This window comes from Amphiura filiformis, chromosome 18 (assembly GCF_039555335.1).
Source record: "Amphiura filiformis chromosome 18, Afil_fr2py, whole genome shotgun sequence".
Lineage (NCBI taxonomy): Eukaryota > Metazoa > Echinodermata > Ophiuroidea > Amphilepidida > Amphiuridae > Amphiura > Amphiura filiformis.
In genome coordinates, this window is record NC_092645.1 from 60618682 (window position 1) to 60642091 (window position 23410).

At 35.1% G+C, this 23410-nt stretch overlaps 1 protein-coding gene across 3 annotated transcripts in view; it reads right to left on the reverse strand.

Annotated features, from left to right (window-relative positions):
• LOC140138889 (uncharacterized) overlaps positions 1 to 23410 on the reverse strand; it is a 241675-nt gene that overhangs the window by 190676 nt on the left and 27589 nt on the right. The window contains exon 2 of one of the 3 annotated variants that reach the window (XM_072160672.1): positions 18195 to 18248. The gene's annotated coding sequence lies outside the window, so the exon portion shown is untranslated. Of the gene's footprint in view, positions 1 to 18194; positions 18255 to 23410 lie in introns of those variants that run through there. The other 2 variants (XM_072160671.1, XM_072160674.1) reach the window with 2 other exon arrangements.

Genomic DNA, 23410 nt, shown 5'->3' on the forward strand with positions numbered 1-23410 from the left:
ATATTTGATACTATTGTATAGCTATGGGTCTCCTCTATCCAAAATGATACCAAAATAAGTACAAACATTCCCCACATAATGTCGCTATTACGTCATAATGTCAGGGTACCCATGCAAATTTTGGAAATTCTGGCTTTGTTCAAAAGTATAGGCAAAATTAGTTTTCGGCTAAAAATTCTACAAAATGCTATTTTCACCAAATTGTCTCCTTTATGAAATATAAAAGGAAGTAACTATTTTCTATTAAATTGAAAATAATTTCACAAGAGCCAAATGAGCCTCACCACCCCCACCCCCCTATGGTCATCTTTGATGGCTGGTCCTACTCCCGCGTATTGGTGCTGGGGTGAACATTTTATCACCAAAATGAGCGCAAAGGATGTATCTACGATTAGCTTAGGTCGTTTTGGCGTAAACGCGTGCTAAAAAAACTTGACGGATATACATAAGTAGCAACCAGCATGAATGACCAGCAACTGAACGAAATGTAGATCCAAATATGCATTCGCTATAAATTTAGGACAGTAATGTATTAAATGACGATAGATCACAGATGGTAATATATTTACTTCTAAAACAACCCTCTGAATACCCAACACGCCGCCGTCTTACAGCCGAGTAGCCACAACATGATAAGAAATCACGTCGTGACCTTGAAATGTCCGAGTCTAAAGTTGTCCAAAAAGCAAGCGCGTTTAGGTTTAAGTCATTTGAACAAATTAAGTTAATCCGTCGTTGTCGACCTTAATCAATAGGCGGAAGGCGGCTGTGTGATTGTGAGCAAAAAGAAAACAAAGCAAGCCGACAATATAGTCTTGTGCTTGAAAACTCGATTACATACGTCCAGTCCTTTCAAATAATGTCGGCTTCTGATAAGCATCTTATCACTTTGATATTAGAATGAATTGTACTGAAATCAATAACAATAGAATTCAAACACATACTGCTATAAGTAAGGCAAAATGTAGAAATCTCATTCGCGTCGATATCAGCTTTGCAATCTTCGTCATCTGAAGAAGAATTTTTTGAAAGTGCTTGGTCGCCGGTCCAAAATACACCCTGAGAAGGAACATTTTGCGCGGCCAGTTTTTATAATCGATTTCAGTGACAATTAAAAGTGAAAGTTGCATGAAATCGACACTATACAGCAGAATATGGCTTATCCTAAGCCTATTATTATAAATGCATTTATGACGTGTATACCTAGTGCCTCGTGCAGCTGGAACGGTGCTAAAAGTGTGTAAAAACTGTAGATATATAAAAACCCACTGTGTTTCAAAATAGGTTGAAAACACATGTCATGGTCTACATAAAATTAATCTGGGATGTATTAAAGCTGACATCGTATTTAGGTATACACCAACCTGACTAAAATAATATTTAAACAGGATATTAGAGTTTATACATCATATGGTATATTGGCATTCCAAGCTGTCAGCAATTTTCCGTCGGCGATGTCAACTGATTGACAACATCTAATAATATTCCTTTAAACACAGACATTACGTACAGTATTCGTACATGGCAAACTGATGGCAGCAGGCAATCTGCCTTGGGTACTTATGAAATTAAAATAATTTGATACAGGCATTTTCAATCTAAACTGGCCTCAAAAAGAAACTTTTTCACAAGGCATGCAAGGTCATATCTTAAAATCCTGTCCATAAAAATGAACAAAAATTACACACAGGATTACTTCAATATTCTACTGAAACTGACACAACAGTAAAATGCACTGACACGGATCAGCTTCCGGGACCTCATTCACAGGCGTAATAATTGGAACCCAGCAAAAGAAATATGTGAGAATGCATACAAGATCATTATACAGGTTATTATTTACAAAGAGTTCAAAGAGTAAGTGGAATAGTGTGGAATGGGGCTGCTTCTGCTTTTCACACACTTTCTTCAAGAAACAGGTCTTGTTCCACACTATTCCATTTATTCACAGATATTTGTGTTGGGTGCCAATTATTGGGCTGTGAATGTGGTCCAGGAAGCTGTTCCATGTCAGTGACATTTGCTGTTGTGTCAGTTGGACAACTGTTTGGTTACTGACCAGTGTTTAGAGTAGAGTATTGTGATCCTGTGTGCAATTTTTGTTCATTTTTATGGACATGATTTTAAGATATGACCCTGTGAAAAATTATAAGTTTCGTTTTGAGCCAGTTTATTTCATGGGATAAATTGCTTTAAAAGGAATCAACCTAATAACACCGCAATAATTATTTTATTACTGTTAAAAGGTAAAATAAAATAAAATTTATATTTGTGGTCACTTTGCTAGAATACAGAGTGATCAAGGTATTATAATTATGTAATTTAACATGATAATATCGCCGGTCGCAACACATAATGGTGTATAGTAATTATTCCAAATGTTTCGTTTCACATAGTGATAAGTTTAGAGATAGCTATCATTTTCCAAAAATGATGCTTTCAGAAATAGTTGCACTTTTCAACATCCTATACATGTATTATACAAAACATTCTCGATATCAATGTTTCGATTGATTTAAATTGTGTTGTTTTCTTTAATTTTATGTATGCGATAACTCAATCCCCCCAATGCAATCATCTTGCAGTATAAAACAATGATTCATTGATATGTATGGGGGTTTCTTTGAAGTTTTTATACAGCCAGTATTTAAAAAAAAACCGTAAAATCACTATATAGAGTAGAAGAGATGACAAATGTTTAATATTCTACAATCATTTCTATTTCAATATTTTTGGTCACATATTTGCGTTGTATTGTAGACTTACACGTGGTATTTGATTTTTTAGTGTATGCCTTCTCAGATGGGGTGTTTGGTACCAGTTGGAGGGGGGGAAGCTACACTTTTACCATAATGGGCATCATGGGCTACATAAAAACGCCTGATAGTAATTGAACAGGAGTAGCTTTTGGCGGGAACTTTCATCGAACTTTCCACAGGGTCAAATTTCAAACTTGCTCAAATTGTGTTAAAAAACCATTTCATTGTTTTCCACCAGTCACAACTCACAAGGATTCAGAAAATGTATAGTTTGACTTATCTAGGACTACTGTTGACTGTGAATATGCCAACGGTCACGTTTTTGGCTCTATGGGGGTCAAATACATCGAAGTGCTCCGATGTTGACAAAAGAGGTGTCAAATTGTTCATTTTGACCAAACAATTCAAATAAGGATAGTATTGCACCATCTAGGATGTTTCGTTACCTAGGTAACATAACAAAATAGGTCAGGTAGCATTGAGGCCTATTGACCTTGTATTTCTTTTGTATTTTATTGTTGTTCAAAGTGCGAAGTAAATTTGCTAAATTTTCACAATAATAATATGCAATGCTTAAAATTGTTGTAAACAGAAATAAGGTTATTATCAATATCATTTGCATAATTCCATCTCAATGTATACATTTAGACAATTTTTGTCGCCTGTCGTTTTGCTTCATTTTAAACGCACAGTTTTTTTTACAAATAACTACATATTCGATTGATTTAAAACTTTGCATGAAGGTTGAAAATACATTTTATCTAAAAATCTGTTAAAAGAAATTTCAAATTTTTAGCTTGTATCTCGGAAACGACGCATTTTGCGTTAATATATAAGTGTAATTACGCGATTATCAGAATCGTGTGCTTCAGAAACGAAAAACTGCACGCAACGTTATCCTTTGAAAGTTCAATATGGCCGCCGTTGCAACATTGCTTGCCATCGTATATAACAAAAAACAGGACGCATTCATTTCAGATCTGGCCTTGAAAAAGCATAACTGAAGAAGTAATGGCATTTTGGAAAGGCTTTTTTCATACAGAATGCCGTCATTTCGGTGTTAATTGGGTTTTTAGGTTCTTGTAGCATACGTGTCTCTCTGTGATAAGCAGCAAGGAAATTGGACGCCCTATGTTTAAGTCCAAAGCGATTGTAAAGGCAATACAATACACATTAAGATTATTGCAGTGCATTGTCACAGAACACCTGCTGAAATCAAATTAGGCTTCATCTCAGTGCGCCTGCGTTTGTTTTATCCTGGGGTTTAACGGCCGGGAATTGAATATCAATGGATCAATTACCTGACACGTCACATACACCAAGTTGATAAATAGAGGAACCAAGTTTCGAAATTTTGTTTCTATATAAGTGTTTCTCTTAACGTACCATACCGTTTTTATCTGGAATGTATTGTATACGATATTGTGTTGATTGAAATGATACACTGTGTAAGTAATGACAATCTGTAGCTTTATACCCACGAAAGTTTTTCTAATCATGATAGTAATAGTTTGTGATAGTTTGGATACAAAAAGAAGACAATGCGTTCATTGCTATAGCTTTTAATTTTAAAACCTTCCTTTTAGAGCTACGTTTTAATAGAGTGTGTCAAACTACGGCATCGGTACATTGAATTATTGAAAACTTGTTGAACGTGATCAAAACAGCGTTCTCATACTAACTTCAGGCCGCTTTATAAAGAAATCCGATAGTACAAGGGCATGCAATACAAAAGCAGTGCTTACTTCATCCACCCACACAACTATGACATGTATATTCTTAACTCTAGAGTGTGATTTGTTGTCATTTACCACCCGCTAGAAATGGCAAGAAAAACAAGGAAAGATAAGACGCAATTGGCCTCAGTTTGTACCTAGCACAAACTTGCTCTGTGTTTTCCGTAAATGTGCAACACATGTATATGATTATGTACGTTTCGATTTCTGCGTTCCTTGATGCTACTGTGAAAATTGATTTTAAAGCAGCTTATCGGGTTTTGAAAGACATTTCAATTGACTGAGCAATTTTCCATACATTAAGGGAGGTCTAATGAGCGTGAACCTGGTTTGGATGCAGAGGGAGTGTGCCTGTAACAGACACAGCCACCAGAAAAGGACCAGCTCAGATCGCGCGCCAAATAAGTTTGCAGTCCAGAAATTTCATTTTTTTCTCAGCCTTGAAAAAAATAGGCAGAGGTGGGAATCGAACCCGGGACCTCCGTGTTGTAAAACCTACTGCGTTACCACTGAGCCAACTGACAATTAGCTATGAGAAGTTTGATAGTAATCCTTGATATTGCTGAATAGAATAAATCAATACTGATAGGTCTGTTTATATGTACGATGCTATTCAAATTGGCCTATAAACTAGGAATATAATGTGAAATGACTATCAATCGATCAATTAATCAAGTTGTCAAGTTATCAACAATCACTAATAAACCGACGTAGGCCTATCATGGAATATTACTATTAAACTAGGCCTACTAACTAATATACCAAATAAATAAAATAAATAAATAAGTCAGTAAATAAAAAAATAGGCATAGGCCTAAATAAATAAATAAATAAATACATAATGCAGAATGCAGTTAGTATTTTAGTTGCAAAATTCCAAACATTCTATTCACACATTCTATTATAATTTTCTGCTATACACGCAAAGGACCTGTGCCTTTAATATGTCCGCGCCTAATCAATAATGAGTCTTTCACCATGCCCACACACCATGTTAAACTATTGTATCCCTGTATCTACTGACCAAGTCCTAATACCTCAATGAAATGGATGCTATAACGTACCCAATCAAGCGAACATATCAAGGTCATATCAGGGCGTTATACAAAGAATGGTCAAAGGTCAACGTTTCCAAAGAAGTATAGTAATAGATGTAGACACAAGCTTTCGTGCGGGAAACATAAACACATAGTCGTCAGTCGTGTGGTTTTTATGAGATTTGATACGGCGCTGAAGTCTATGGCTGTCCCAAAATCAGTACCAGACCCGGTTATCAGACGGCAATGTGTATGTTGTTACAAGGAATACAAACTCATTTTACCAATAAGTGAACCACATAGAGGAATACGACATCTATCGTGAGCCGATCTGCATTCTGTTGCCTGCAAAAGCCGACGATCAGGTAAAAATTCTAAAAGCAGCGTGACTAGATATTTGCGTTAATTTCATGATACGTGTAAAACGCATTGAAAACGCCAAATTGCAGTCATAAAATATATAATATTAGTAAATCACCCAATCGAATGTTAACGTAGGTATGTGGAAAAGAACTGCAATAACAATAACAAACTATGTGCCCAAAGAGTTGTCTTTGGCATGTCGGTTTTTGAAATATCACCAAAAATATCAAATTTTGGAAAAACGCCCCAAAATTTAAAACAAACACGAACCTTCCAAAATACATATATATATTAGCACTCGGCGGCCCAGTCACTACCTGCCGCTGTGATTTGGGGTAACTCATTGCTTCCCCTCTCCAGATACCGGTATTTCAAGGTCGCTCATACCCCAGCCCTTAATGTCATTGTAGTTAGCAACAATGTCAGTAAAAAACACCATCAGAAATCCATACATTAATGTCATTGTACTAAAACTGTTAGCACTAATTTCAGCAAAAAACACCATCGGAAATATTCTAATCATTCAAAACATAATTTCCCTGAAGGATAGATTACGAGTCTTGATATTTGTTTGCATAATATAATGTATGGTGCATACAATGAGTGGATAGTTATTACTTGTCAAGAATTCTATTCAATATTGCAAGTTTTTTTAGAAATATTAACATTACGTTTTAGAAAAAAGATACTAAGATTTAAAAAGAAAATTAATTTTCAATTTGCAATAGTTTCGGCATTTCCGATTTCAACCAAATAGTTATATTACTCAAACAATGAGCGAAGTCTTTCTGCGTGTGTGTCGTCGGGGTGTCGGTGTATGTGTCTGTCTGTCCGGATATAGATAGGTATCGGGAAAAGCATGTTGACCGAGTGGTTTATAAAGTCATCGGATGTCAAGGTCAAAGGTCGTGGATTTCAAACTTTGTACGATCGAGCTCAAACTTGGTGGGTGGAATCCTTGATACAAGTGAAATGTAATGTGCGAAATAAAATGAAGGCCAACCAAGGTCAAAGGTCAACACGGAGTGTTCAAATTTCAATCTTCGTCCGATCAGACTTACACTTGGTGGGTGGAATCCTGCATATGAGTGTAAAAATATAATCAAGGTCATCCGAGGTCAAAGGTCATTTGACATCAAACTAGGGCTGTTATATGCTTAGATTCTATAATAATAATTATTATTTTCTTTATTCATTCCTTTCTTTTCGTTTCTCTGCACTTATTGTTTCTTATGCCTACAATTAAGCAGTGGCGTAGAGTTCTTTTTGACATGGGGGGGTTAAGTAGGCTACCCGGTACAGTGAACCTTATGGTACAAATAAATTCGCGCGAAGTCCCGAACAAGGTACTTTTTGATGAATAGCTTGGCGGAAAATCAAATCGGCATCAAAGGAACAAAGCATTACGTAATCTATTTCCCCTCCTTTCTATATCTAACCTCCTAGGGTATAACTGTTGGAATCGATGCATTTAATAAACTTACACACAGATGATATAATAAAGGAACGTAATTTAAGTTTGTTTCTAAGCTTTTCACTTCGCATATCACACGTTTTTATCAGGGATGCATTACAATACGTTAGTGTGTTGATTGAAATACTACGACGATGCGCTGTGGAAGTAATGAAAGGCTGTAGCAAGGTTTTTGTAATCAAGATATGGGAATCTATCATTTCGGATAGTGAAAAGAAAATTCTTCATTGTTATAGCTTTTTAAAAGCCACTCTTTTAGAGCTACGATGTAATGGATGTCTTTTGTGCAAACAATATGATAAGTTCTTTCATGCTTCAATATAGTACAATGTATTCTGTTGCATCGGAATAGTGACTATTGCAATACCTGTTACATGTGACCAAAACAGCTTTTCAGACCTCCGATGTATGTAATACCCAACATTCATCTAACAGTAGAGAAAGAGAGAGGAGTACGTTGATACCTGAGAAAAATTATATTGTCTTATAGCTTTGGTATAATATTCATAAACCCTCATGTCTGATTTATGGCCATCTATCACCTGCTAGAAATAACAAGAAGACAAGGAAAGATAAGATGCTATTCGGAGCAGTTCGCATCTAGTTTGCTTTATATAATGCGTGACTGTCCCGCGCTTGAGTGAGTTTACGAGAGCGTAGATTGTTTTGACGAGCGCCTGAGGCATTATTTCGTCTTATCAATGAAGTCCTGCTTTTCCAGTAACTAATCTTCTTCACTTCCTTTTCACAAATCAAATACAATTTGTTCAGTAAAGCATAGAACAGCTGGAAGCATAGTTCTGTCTTGTTTTATACTCATCCCATCGTCTTCCTATTCGCTAATTAAACTTTAACATCAAACGGACAGCAACAGCGTTAGCTCAGCTTTGTTAAATACACCAGAATGCATTATGTTAATATTGTAATGGTTTCAAAAACCATCTACTTGATTATTTGCACCTTCAAAAGTTCAAAGGGCAACAGCCATACAAGGTTACATACACATTCATTTCATCTAAAAACATCTTATCGGTTTTTGACAAAGCTATTGTCCATTATATTTACAGTACTTTCTTGTTCACAAAATATCAACGTAAATATTATTCTAATTATTCAAAACATATTTATCCTGATCGATGGATTATAGGGTGTTTACCCTGAAATGAATGGATAGTTATTAATTCTAAATATTTCTATTCAAACTTGGAAGTAAGTGATTACGTAAAAGCAGATAAAGCTGTACATGAGTATGAGGTAAGAATATTCAAAATTTGTCAGTAACCCATCAGGGATTTTTGAGAAATATAAGCATATTTTGGAAAAGGATGCAAATATGTAAATAAAAAGCAACAACAAAAAAAAAAAAAAAAAAAAAAAAGCTTTACAAATGCATACAAATTCGTCAATTTAATGATCTGTTATTTTAGTTTTTTTATATTCAAGAGGGAGACATGAAGTGGTTTTACTATCCTACTCTTGTCTCAGTCATGGTCTTGAATTGCTTTCAATAATAACACCAGCTAAGGTTAAGAAGGTGTTAATGTGCACATGCGTCGTGAAGCACACTTGCATTCAACATGTTACTGTTTACAGTAGGAAGCCGTTCGAAGGATGGGCTTAACCAATAGCACTCACGTGTATTGAGTGTTCCTATCTTTTTACACTCTTGTGTAATAATAGTCCATATTGATGTTATGGGAATCAGATATGGGCATCGAGTGAATTATTTTTGCAGCAAAAGACGGAAGTGCATACCTATGTGACTTGATCGACAATATTATCATTAATATTACTTTTTCTGATCTACAATTTTCCTCTGGGGTTTAATCTGGTTTCTGCCTGCACAATAAAATCACAATGTCATCAACTGCCGTAATTTCTGATTAGGTAATATCCCAGCAAACACCAAAACGTTTTAAAAACGTTTTTAATAAGTTATATTTTGGCTTTTGGTTTACATATAAACGTTTTAATAACATTAAAATGTCGGGTTATATAAAGGTCATGAAATCGTTTTAAAAACGTTTTGTATGAAAACACACTACAACAATATCTTAAAAATGTTTTCAAAAATGTTATTGTAAACTATTTTTGCAAACAGTTTTTGCCAAAGATTTTGTCAACACTTAAATAACATTATGTTAACATATTTGCACCCAGCAAAAACAGAAATGTTCTTAAAATGTTTAATTAACATTTAAATGTCGGGTTACATAAAGGTCATGAAAACGTTTTTAAAACGTTATTGCAAATATTTTGGGCAAACATGTTTCGCAAAATATTTGTTCAACTCCAAAATAACATTCTGTTTAGAATGTTTTGTATCAAGTTTTCAAAAATGTTTTTGGAATGTTATTAACACGTTTTTATACCCTTTATATAACCTGACATTTTAACGTTTTCTGTAAAACATTTTTTGTTTGCTGAGCAGTAGATTATCAAAAAATGATTTTTAATGTTATGAAAACGTTTTATACCCTTTATATAACCCGACATTTAAACGTTTTCTGGCAACCTTTTATAACCTTTTGCGAATGATGTAGAAAACGTATCGTGTTTGCTGGGATAATGGTAAAACCGAAGGAAATTTATGGTACAGCCCTATAACAGTTGATAGAAATGCCTAGTAAGTGAATGCGTTTCTCTGAGGTTGCGTTTGAAGTAAAATGATTTCTTGAAGCAACTATACTTGCTTAATTTCAAAAAATCTTAGGGGGTTGGTACTTGGTAGTTCTAGGGTTAAAGTAGTAGCGTTGACGCAACACATGACATAAGATGGCAAGTAATATAGGCTAAGCATAATAATTTTGCCAATCAAAAAATGTTGTATCATCTCGATCTGCGTCTATATCTAAATGGTTCGGCAATTGATTATTAATGGAATTTGGTTTTATGGCTATGGCTACAAGATGCCTTTAACGAAACATTTATACAATCACATAACAATATGCTTGCCCTATACGCATGCTACCTGCTACAATAATGTGAAGGCTATAAGCTGCTTGTAGACTTAAAGAGCGTAACATTCAGGAAGTTAAGCATAAAATCAACGATAACATAGTTTGATCTATGTTATCTCTAAGATGGCAACATGAGTCATAAAGGTAGATGACATTTAACGTAATAAGTAACAGCGAGATTGTGCCAATATCTTTCGAGTATATCTTTCGGCCTTTTAAGATTATGATTCGTCGCTGCACTTAAACCTTTATAGTATTTCATGCAGGCGCATGTAAAGATAGATTGAGTTGATTCTAATGGCCCCATTGGTGGTTAGTCATCTAAGTGAACCTTTAGGTCACATGACAACAGGTGTCCTTTTCTTCACTTAAAATTCCATTACAAGGCAATGACATCTTGAAGGGTATCTGAGAGATTTCGCAAATGAAAACATTACCTTATTTAAAAAATAAAAAAATACCGAGTAGTAATGTAGAGACCAAAATCTGTAATAATGAAAATAAGAAACTTGTTGTGAGAGCACCGCGTTAAGGGGCTGTGCGATATTTATTAGCACTGGATGGAGTTTACAATTGGGGAAGGGCAAACCAAAAACTGGGGTAAAAGGTCGAAAAGAGGCAATCGATTTTTGGTACACGTTTATGGGGCATTTTTGATGCTCTAAAAGGCGTATGAAACGTTACAGAAACTTTGAAAATATCCAAAAGTTTTTGCTTGCTACACTCGCATATGATATATATAGACTATTTTAGCTTTGAAAATGGAAACGAAACAAATTTGGCATGTGCAAAAGGGTGGGGGAAAGGTTTTTTTGGCAGGCCAAGAAGATGCACTTTTTTGCACGCCGTTTGGAAATTTTTACCCCGGGGCTCATAATAAAGTACAACCCTTAAGTTTATTGGACTGTTGTGGAATTAAATTCCAGAACCGGAACTTTATTACAAAAACATGACGTGTACACGGAAGACACAAAATTAAGCTTGATAGTTCAGAATGGTGATAAATATTGTGTACATGTTTAAACTGGAGTTTTCAAAGGGTGCAATCACAAAGCGCCTTTTTTGCGCTTTCACTTGTTGCTTGACTAAAAAGCATAATCCGATGACTGATACAGCAACAGCACATGGTATATTGTTACGAAATAATTCTACTCGCTCTTTTATTTATAAGACAAAAAAGGTAACTTATTTTGATAATATTTGTGGATTGTTTACACAAATTGCATTTGCAGTAGATAGAACCACATTCTAATGAAAATGTGGTGCTGGCTATTTTGTGCTCCACCGAACAGCATGTTAAAACTTTATTTTATTCCAACCAAAAATTCAGTAGGATGTGTTCGCACGTAGGGCTCTGTACGAAATGGTTACTCAAAACGTGCGATTTGAATGTGTTCATTTGTTGATTCAACGAGAAAACGAGAATGCATAATTCAACTGAATCCCATATGAAGGAAATATTATGTTACACAAATTTTAAAAACCAAACATTACTCAGTTCAATGACCATGATTAGTGCCATTATTCTTTACCGAATTGTTACAAATTCTTTGTTATTGATCAGCGCGGAACTATGCAAAGACGACTGACTAGAATAAGTGTCGTTGCATACCACTCACAGTTTCTAATCGTAATTGGCCATTTGATGTTTTCGTATTTGCAAGATAAAGACTTTCTTAAAAATGTGTAACTTTACTGGATTACTAAGAAAAAGTCACGTGGCTCCACAATAGTGGCACCATACAATGCATTATGCTACTGTTAACGCCAAATACATTCATAGATAATATGAAAGATTTGTTTGAATAAACCGCCGATAGTCAGTAAAATCGGGCTTTGTTTAAAAAAAATAACGTATAGTTTGTGCTTTTTCCAAAATGAAAAATGTGCTAAATTGATCCAACACCTCACAAGTAATGTAGGATCTTGTCGGCAGAGACAACCCTTTACATTTTATTTTCATCTTAGTATATAATTATGAATCAAGAAACATTATAACACCAACAACCGATTTATACCTTGTAATGAACCTACACAAATCTCTGCTAAACTACTACAAGATAATACAAAAAGACATAAGTCCTCTGATTACAATGTGAGTGACCGCCACCGCCAAGTACAACTCAGAGTAGGTAGATCATGGTTTTAAGATAACAACTTTATTGAAGACTCATCCGGACTCAAATACTGAACTTGCACCAAAAAACGGACGATTCAAGAATTAAATTTCGGTAATTTCTTAAATCTTCAATGTTTTCTTTCTTCAAAATACAATTTACTTCAATATTTTCAGAAAACAGAGCTCAACAGTTCAAGTTTAACACTTGTTTGACATCGTGTATTACCAAATTAGCTCTTAATCAGATCAGAGCACTCATGAGATGAAACAAGTTCAGTGATCCCTTAAAAGGCCAGAGACTATGGAACAAATTATCTGATTACAATGTGAGTGACCGCAGCCATCTAGTACAATTCAAAGTAGGTAGATCATGGTTTTAAGATAACTTTATTGACGACACATCCGGACTTACAAGCTGAACTTGTACCAAAAAACAGGCGCATTCTAGAATTTTATTTCGGCTGTTATGTAGAAATAATATTGAATTATCTATGTTTATCAGTCAAAAGTGAGTGGATAAAGGTTATTTTTACAGTACCTTGTAATATGAAATATGAAATCGAACACATGTTGTCACGTGACCTAGACGTTAATTTCGTTGTGAATGGCACTTTCAAAAGCATGTCAATCTTAATTTTTGTAGCATGAGTTTGTTCCGTTGCTAATCTAGAAAAATCACTTCGCAATTAAAATGATCAATGTTTCTATTGAAATTTGCAAAGGAATAACATGTATACAAGGAATTTCAGATTCTTCAGTACAAAAACATGATATTTTTATTACATCTGTAGGCGTTCCGGATATTATAGAATTATTCTGAAAAAAGTTAATGCAGGGGCTTTTATTAAAAACCACAACTCTAAACATAAACAAACAATACGACAAACTGCCCATTAAATTGGTAAGTAAACAATATGTTCATTAGTGCTGGTCACATTCAAAGGGAAAATGTTACGTAAAAGTACTTCTACAACACACTACTCTTACCTCTATGAGGGTATTATATTGCTTCCAATAATGACATCATCTACCATATAGAAGTATTTAATGTGCGCAAATGTCCCGAAGCACACTATCATCCATCATGTAAGAAAACTTAAGTAGGAAACCGTTCGAAGGATGGGCTTAACCAATAGCACTCATGTGTATTGAGTGTTCCTATCTTTTTACACTCTTGTGTAATAATAGTCCATATTGATGTTATGGGAATCAGATATGGGCATCGAGTGAATTATTTTTGTTCGTATGCCGCAAAAGTGCATACCTACGTGACTTGATCTACAGTTATTATTTATATAAGCTTGCTGATCTACAATTTTTCCTCTGGGGTTTCCTTCAGTTTCTACCTAATAAAATCGAAACTTCTTCAACTGCAGTAATTCCTGATTAGGTATTTCTGGCTAATGCTGTAAGGTGTTCATTGTACTTTACCTGTAAGCACGTATTAAGTGATTGGGTTATGCGTGAAATAAAATCGTTTTATGAATTCTTTGTTCAATTTCAAATTGTTTTGTGAGTTAATTTTTCTCTTACACTCCAGCTATTAATTCCTTCTGATCCATTTAATTATTGCCTTTCAATTTTCTGTCTCTCCTATTATCGTCTTCCATTCTTAATTTTTTTTTATCACGTGTGTATTAGAAAACGTATTTAAGAAATAAAGGGTAATGCATTATCCTTTAAGTAGTAGATAAAGGGTGCGACATACCCCATTAACATAGATAATCGGTGTCTTGATGAGGTATGGTGAGCATGTTACTGCCTGTAGAATATTTCTATTCTATTAGGCGACGAAAAAAAGAAACCTTGTTCTACGGGCGGACGGACCTTTCAAGTAGGGTCGGTCGGTCGGCTTTTTTTTTTTTCTTCTTTTTTTTTTTTTTGGAAATGACCCAAAAATCACCAAAATCTGTTAATAATTTGCAATTTGAGAAAATATATATAAAAAAAATTGTTCCTAAATTTCCTAAATTTGGGTCGGCATTCATTTGTCCAGGAATTTTTTCCCCAATTTGTTCAAAATCTGGGTCGGTCGGGCCCGTAGAACAGGGTTTTCTTTTTTCGTCGACTTACCATAAAATAGTGTGATTTACAGAGAAAATATCGCTTTTTGCGAAGTGTTACCTTAATGTTTGCGCACACGTGCAGGCAAAGCCTGAGTGACAGCGTGTATTACGGAATTATTGAACTCGTAACCAAGCGTAATGCTTTGCGTAGAATGTGTAACGGCGCAAACATTACAAAATTTGTCTAATCATAGTTTAAACGTTATGTGGTATAACATGTGTTATTTTCAATCAATTTATTTCATTAACCAAAATTAACTCACAGCGTTACAATGTCAATAGCATGCCAATGCTCTGCGATTGCTGCATTGTAACAGATGATATTGATATTGTTTGTATTTTTTGATATTATATTGAGGGTTTTTGTTTCTTCAAAAAAGTAAATATACGGAGCAAGAGAAATATTAATTCATTTAACTCGCTTAAACTTGTACAAAGCAGTTTCGGTTTGATTTCAGTTTCTTATGTAATTTTGTGATCGTAGACTTTCTTAGTTTGAAGTCATCTGATCAAAGTTGACATAAGAAGTTTTAAAATTTTTGCAGTGCAATATTCATGAGGAAAGACATCTAGAAGTTGATCCTAATATGCTTCAAAAATGTTATATACTAGGGCATTTTAAAGCTTAACATTTGCTGAGGAGAACGCTCTCAATATTTTTGTATAGTTTTTTTATGATTTGGTATGTTAGTTGTAACCAGCAGCATCACGTTCACAGTTAGTGTAACTTTTTATTGTTAAGCCATAACTAAGCCAGCATTAAACAGCATAATTTCACAAGTTGCATACAGACCCTTGTGAACCCTTTGTTTTCTGTTTTGCTGAAGGTAACTTCAAGACTTGATTGCTTACAAAGTTTGTGATTAATATAGGAAGATTTTAAGCTCTAAAATTTGATATGGGTAGAAAAGGTATGTTTTTTTTCTTTTTAAGGACGCATAAAATGATGCGTTTATGTCAAGGTTAGATCGCTTTGTTTGCAAAAAAAAAACATATGCTTAAAGACATTGATGTGTCCTGTGCATCGAGCATACGGATGCTATTAGCATTGGTTTGATGTAAGATGTATGTTGTATAGATTTTAACCCCACATTAGCATTTTTTTTCCAGGAGGGAAAACACCTAAATTATTTTACAGTGGCTTTTCTAATCGAACGAGTAAGCACTTGTATAACAATAAAACAGTATAAAAATGTAATGCAAGGTTTCAAATCGTACTTTCAATATGCTGATTTTGTCTGCTTTTGTTTTTGGCTATAATAATTTTCTAATCAGATCTCAAAATTATATCCATACAATTTTAATTTTGGTTCGTTTTCATTTTACATGATTGCATTGTACAAGTGCACCTTAATTGTGCTTCATAAATGGTAACAATGTTCTGAAATGAATGGTACCAATGCGCCTCTATTCCTAGCTTTGAAAACACATAAACACAAATCTTTTCACGAAGACTTACAGTGTCAAAAGCAATAAAACAACACATTTTTATGTATTAGTCAGAAAAGGGCTTTTCAGTCTATATTGCACTTTTAGTTAGGAAGATATGGTTAACAGCTCGGCTCTTCAAAAAAAAAATTAGTCCACGGAATTTGTGTGTGCTATGGCTGCTTTGTGTTAGTTCCCATCAACTATATATAAGGTGTGCTTCTTCTCTTTGCCTAAAGAAATATTTACCATTTTGAGAATTGTTACGCCATATTCGCCGATCACACAGTCATCTCAAAACGAGCTTCTACCCGCAGAGTGCGTGCGGTGTGTGCGTACGCCTGTCAAACGCATGCTTTATTTACCGCGTACACGCTGTGCCGGGGAGTCCTATGACAGAAACTTAAAAGAACCAATTTTCCCGTCTGAATATGGGCATAGAATGTATCTTTGTTAACATTCATATGAATGCACATACGCAGAAATATCAGCCTGTCTTCATTTCAAATAATTTTTCATATCCGATTTTTCATTAACGAATATAACATTTTTATGCTGAATTACCGGCTTAGAGAATCAGTCAATTACGGCAGAAAAACTTGCATGTTTATGTTAAGTCCATAGGGACTTTACCTTATTACGCCCTGAAGTTTTACTAGTGTAGTATTGGTGACAGAATTCAATAAGCAATCGATTGCGATTGACAAATGCATCTCAGGCCTTGACGAAATTAAGGCACAGAAGAGTAAAAGATAAAGAGATGCAAGCCTTCGAGTCATTAGAAAAGCGCAAAGCAACCATTGGAGATACGACTGCCTTGCACTGTTAATACGATCTGAATTGATTGACCAAGTGCGATGTATTGAGTAGCAAACGAGGATAAAACATAGCAAATTGGTAAATGTGCATTTAAATGCAGGATATCGTAGAGTATAAATGGGTTTCTTGAAAAGTCTTAGCGAAGATTAATCTTGATCCCTAGTGCGATATCGTCAGCAAAAATCAGTCTACAAAGTGACGTAAACAGTGACGTATTACTCAAAAGACTGGCGTGATTACATGCGCGATCAAACGGTCTGCATCTGTACACGCGTGAAGTAACTGCGACCAAGTACTGACGTCATGTCTCGAGGAAGCCAAGTAGACTATAATAGTCGCACATGTTTAATTGAAATAACCGTCTTAAAGGGAATGATCTAATGTTAGCATGTGCTATGCTGTTTTGATTGTACGGTTCTCACCAGAGGTTGTTTTACGCCAAAAATAATGATGTCGCGTGTTATATGAGACGATAGATGCACGACAACGGTTAAAATCAATACTTTTATTCTCATTCTTAAGGGGTACTACACCCTGTGGTAAATTGTGACTATTTTTGCATTTTTCTCAAAAATAATAACACACTGGTAACAAAAGTTATGTATATTATTGGGGCAAGGAATCAAGCACTTCAGTATATATGATAGGAAATGAGGTACATCACAGCGGTACCTTATTTCTTATCATAAATAACAAAACCGCTTGTCTTGGGTCACTGAAATTCCAGTGTAGTAATTGGATTCCTTGCCCCTATAATATACATAACTTTTGTTACCAGTGTGTTATTAGTTTTTGAGAAAAATGCAAAAATAGACACAAGTTTATCGAGGGGTGTAGTACCTCCTTAAACACTTCATGGTCATGGTCAGTAATTGCTGTGACAAAGTATGGTCAAAATCGATTAAAGTATATCAGAGTTAGGTAGAGTATAGTGATTGACATAGGCGTAGATCCGGGGGAGGGGATATTGGGTGGATGGTCCATACTATCATCCCCCCAATGTTGACGCCTGTATGTTGGTTTCTGACCAAATTAACCTCATATTTGGCCATTTTAGCCCCAAAAGTGCAATATTTTCACCATATTTCAACAGTTTAGCTTCAAAATGGCAAAATTTTTCGCGCGCTTCGCGAGCATTTGTACCATAGACTTATTATGTCACCAAAAGGTGTCGGAATTCACTATACTTCAAGAAAATTTTCCAACCCCAACCCCCCCCCCCATGTGAAAAAGAAATCTACGCCACTGGTGATTGACAAAAAGAAGAATTTACGTATGAAAATCCAAAACACAGCGTTGACACAGTGCACCGCTGTGTAATAAAATGGGTTAACCCAAACTAAATGTATACAATTTTGATTTAAAGCATGAGATTTATGACATTTCTAAATGAACAAGATAATTCTATAAACAAGACGAGCATTTTTACTCACCAGTAAGGTGTTATCGATCCAGACGTAGTATTCCTTACGAGTAATAATTCCTCACTGAAAAATACAAGAAACAGGTTTGATTATTTAATTTTATTTTATTTAGCATTCAACATCAAAATCGCTTAATAAATACATAAAATACATTGCAATAGGCCTATAATAAACAACTTTAAGTTGTAATATCATTAAAATGCTAAGTTACGCAAATCAATTAACATGCATCAAACGTGATCCAATACTGATTTATTTGCGCTCCGGGATCGAATTATATTTCCCGCAGTAATTCTTTCTACTTGCGACTCTCTATCAAAAAAGTCATTTTTGGTATTGCTGAGTAGATCAATGCACTCCAATGATTGACATTCAAGTTAACATACGTTTAAAATAGATTAGTTAAAATGTTTCAAATATTTGACTTCATGTTTGTTTCCACCAATTTACGAAGCGTATTATGCCTTTGCTCCCTCGAGGTGTAAACACTCTCTGCCATGACTACTGCATAGTGCATAGTTTTGGAAACCCGTGGTATTATGGCGTATAAGCTATATAGCTCTTGTTATGCATACGGAATAGATTTTAGTGCCAAGACTTGGGTTTTGCACCGGGGTTTTGCAGCTCAGGAAGTTTGAAACGTGGGACCTGACTATCTTACTTCACAAGTTCGCCACTATGCATGTTAAGCGAAGGACTTCCAAACTACACGAGTTCCTGTTTTCGGCATTTTGAAAATTAAAGATTTCCCCCTAACTTTACTGGCTCCTGACTTCGATTCTTTGGAAGTAAAGTAAATAGTTAACCCGAAATTATTCACACGCCAGCAACTTGAGAACTCATGAAATTCATAACAAATCAAGCGATATAAAACCCAACCACATTATTTCACCAAATTACCGACTTCATGACTTTTGCACACTGTGCGTTATTTATGACGCTACTGTTTCTCCATTTACATATTACTCTACTTATTTATCTATTTATTTACAAATTATTTACTAATTTTGCAGAAATTGAAGATATTTTGAGCGTTTGAGTGTTAAAACAAACAAGAACAAAAATACTTTATTTGAATGGCTGTACAGAATAATAAGCAGTACAAGATTTGAGGTTAACGAAAAACACTGAGCATTGTGATTGACAGATCTGGAATTTATATAGTAGTTGGCCAAAGCTTATATTCCCAACTACCTCACTACTTTTGTATAACTAACAATAATTGACACATAAACAACAGGACTAGTACATAGGACTCAACTACGGTATTGCGAATCTGGTACATGGAAGCATACACCAATGAACATTGTACCCACATACATGTACATTCGCTCAAGCATCTCATGCCATTACTTATATAATGAATGAACAGCTAATCTTCATGTCGCTTTTTGACAATTAACAAGTTTCTCTGAGTGTGTTTAATGTTGGCATGTGGGATTCGCATCACGTTTTATTGACTTACTTGACTAAGGAGAACAGAACCGGATGTTCCCAGGAGTGAAATGTACAGAAGTAAAAAAGAAGCTAGCAAGGAAGCTGGAGTTACTCATCTACAAGCTTTACTGATCAACTTTAAACAGTACGTCAATAAAGCTCAAGTTCGCATCACTTCAGTTAGATAAATATGTAATTATTACGTTCATTTTCTTTCATGATGTAGTTTTTGTTCAATGATTGTGACTTCAATGACAACAAACTGCACATATAAACGACGCTTGATTTGATTCCAACTTAAAATTTGATTTCGATGGGAGTTCACTCACGGTTAAATGCCTATAAAATGTCTTCTGGCTTGATAGAATGTAACAGAAGGGAGTGTGGGAATGTATTGTCAAATGGTTATGTTTACTGCACACGATGCTGTGATAGTTGATTCCTTCCCATTCTCAGGTGTGAAGCTTAACTCTGAAATTCATGTCACTGGGTAAGTGAAATAGCCGACATGTGTAGCTGCCATGTGTTAAATGAGTACAATATACTGTGTGTAAACTGTCAAATGTTCACACTGCAACTATTTGCACTTATAACTTCTGGCACTAAGCAGTCAAGATCCCTGTTATTTCATCCTATCGATGATGTTTTAACATTTGACTCTTAAAAGAATCAATACACTCACATAATGCATATGCCTATAGCATTTACAGTGATGATATTCCCAACTTTGCTCCAGCAACGGTCCTGGCAACGATGTACTTTATGAACACATGACTGCACAGTTGACACACCGGAGCCTTGAATATGTGACAATCAGATCATTTAGCCGGAATGGCAGGTATAAATTAAAAACAAAAGACAAAACGGGTGTGCTAATGAGCGAAAAGAATGTATTTTGAACATCAAGATGCGATTTGTTGTTAATCCTTGCTTTTTTGTCTTTGGAATGTTTCAGTTGCGTGCTTAAGTGCGCTTTGATATAGCAGCACGCATTTTGACAAGTTATTTCCTAGAAATCATGACACACTTCACAAACATTAAAAAATTGCACTTGCTTCCAAGTAGGTTTAGGCTTGTTATACACTACATAAGTGAATTATTATACTATTGTTCACCCTCGCGAGATCTTTTCTCTTTTTAAATGAACTAAAATCACAACGAAAATATAGCGATAGCTCCTTTGCAATCACAGCTCCACGACTTCCTTTTAAATGGGGTCCTAAAACACATGCATTAATACATAATGCGTTCTTAAATATTTACTGTCTGTATAATAATGTATTTATTACTTTTGTATTACATGTTCATGTATATGATATTTTAACTCCATCCATATGAGTCAAACGATGGATTATTTTCTTTTAATCTATCCTTCTGTGGCATTATAATTGAGTGGACTGTTTTGGTGAATATGTTCTCTTTAAATGTTAACTTTGGGTTATGCAATCACTTTGAGCCGGGGGATAGGGCGTACTGCCCTTTCTTCCGCTTGCCAGCAAATCTTTGCCCTCCCCTGTTTTCACACGCCAAATTTGTGCGGACCCAATATCCAAAACTTGAATGATTAATGATCTTCCTGACCCTTCTTCTTGCCTGCACCCATTCGTCCTGCCAAACAATCTCTTGCCACCTCATTTTGACCTGCCAAACATTGCTTTGTCCACCTTTTGATTTGCCAAAACACCCCCCCCCCCCATATTTACCTTCAAACAGGGCTCATTATTATTGTAAAGCTAGCAGACTTAACTTATAAACTTTCATGTGTGGTAAAGTTGCCGCTAATGGAGCGTGCTTTGGGGCAATATGCTTTGCTTTGATCGCCTGCTTTTCCGAATGATAAAATCGGTTGTCTGAATTGCTAGACTATATACCTTCCGGTATGTTGATCATAAACCCCAAAACAAATCCTGGTTTATTCTCTATCGATGACATAATCCTGCCTAGTGTCACTATATTATAGGTGCACCAAGTAGGGTTAGTCTACGGACGTCAGCTAATGATATTTTGGGCGTGACACATTTAAAGCTATTTTATAAGCCCGATAAGCGATAGTTATAAGAATTTAAAAACAAAAGATAATTATTTCCTAAGTTCTGAACTGTCTGAGCATTGGCAATAATATATTTCGTACGTCATGAAATGCTATGAAACCTCGTCCGTTACTCAATCTTTTCTTTCGTGCGTGTGGTATTTCAAAGAAAATATCTATACTATCAAATTAACTTCAACAGGAGTTCATTTACAGTTGAATTGTTTGTGATAGTAGCTAGAGTACGTGTTTTAAAGCTCAAAAAGAAACTTATAATTTTTCACAACTTGTGAATCAGACGGTCATATCTGTCCACCAAAATGAACCAAAATTACACACGCGGGATGACATCAATACGCTACTCAAAACACATGCAGCAACCCAGAATTTGTCCAACTGACACTGCAGCAAAATGCACTGACACGGAACAGCTTCCTGGACCACTTTTATAGCCCAATATTTGGCACCCAGCACAATAAATCTGTGAGAATGCATGCACAATCCTTGCACAGATGATAAAACGGTGCTGCTTTCTGCCTTTCACGCACTTTCTTCAAGAAACAGGTCTTAATCCACACCATTCCACTTCCTCTTTGGGAATTATCATCTGTGCAAGGATCTTGTACTCATTCGCATAGACTTCTTGTTATTGACATTTGTTTAGAGTAGAGTAATAAAGTAATCAGAACTCTAAGTAGAGTAATAAAGTAATCTTATTCTTTCTTTCTTTCTTTCTTTCTTTCTTTCTTTCTTTCTTTCTTTCTTTCTTTCTTCGAGCTTATATTAAACCAACCTTTTCAATACCTCTGTTTCTTTATCACAATACCTTTCTTTCTTACTTTCACTTCTATTAAAAATTAAGTGTTTGTGAAAAAGCTTAGTTCATGAAAGCTTACTCAAAGCTTAGCACTGAATATTATTTTTCGTGGAAATTGCTCAAATCATTCATTCAAATTAATGAGTACTAATCTTCTTGATCACTTAATAAGGTTCATTTTGTGTATTTAAATGTTGGTATGAAGTACTCACATGGCGCTTTATTCAAGTCATCCAAACAGCACGTCAAGAAGGCTTCCTGTCATCACGTCAACATTGTTCAAGTGGATGAATATTTAATTATCACACTTAATTTCATGATGTTGTTTTTGTTCTGTGATTGCGACTTCAATGACGTTCGATGACAACAATCAGCACATTTTAACGACACTTGATTTAATTCTAACTTAAAATTCAATTTCAGTGGGAGTTTACTCACGGTTAGATGCCTATAAATGTTTTCTGGTTTGATAACTTTTAACAGGTAAGAGTAGGTACGGAATTCTTCGTAAAGGAATTCCTGATAGTACATTCTGTGTTTTGATCTATTCCCATTCTCAGGTGTGTGTGTTTTAAATCCTTATCTGCCGTATCAATATATTTTTTAAAAGCTTTATATATACATTATATTACATATATTATGCATTTTATATTGTACCTTCAATCTAGTGTAAAACAGAAAACAGATGGAAACTCAGACACCACGTCGAATTTGATCCTATAGAAATATCGGTGCCCAGTTAGGTACCAATGAATATTAACATCACTCCCTGGAGATGTAATAAATTGTATCAAGCATAATAATCCACAGTTGCGTAGTGTTATTGTTTTTCATTCAAATATAATACGAATGCACTGTACAAATGTACAAATGTTCATTGTACGATAAAAAAAAAGTGTCATTTGGTACCTCTTCGGGCACCGATAGCGCCATAGGACCACA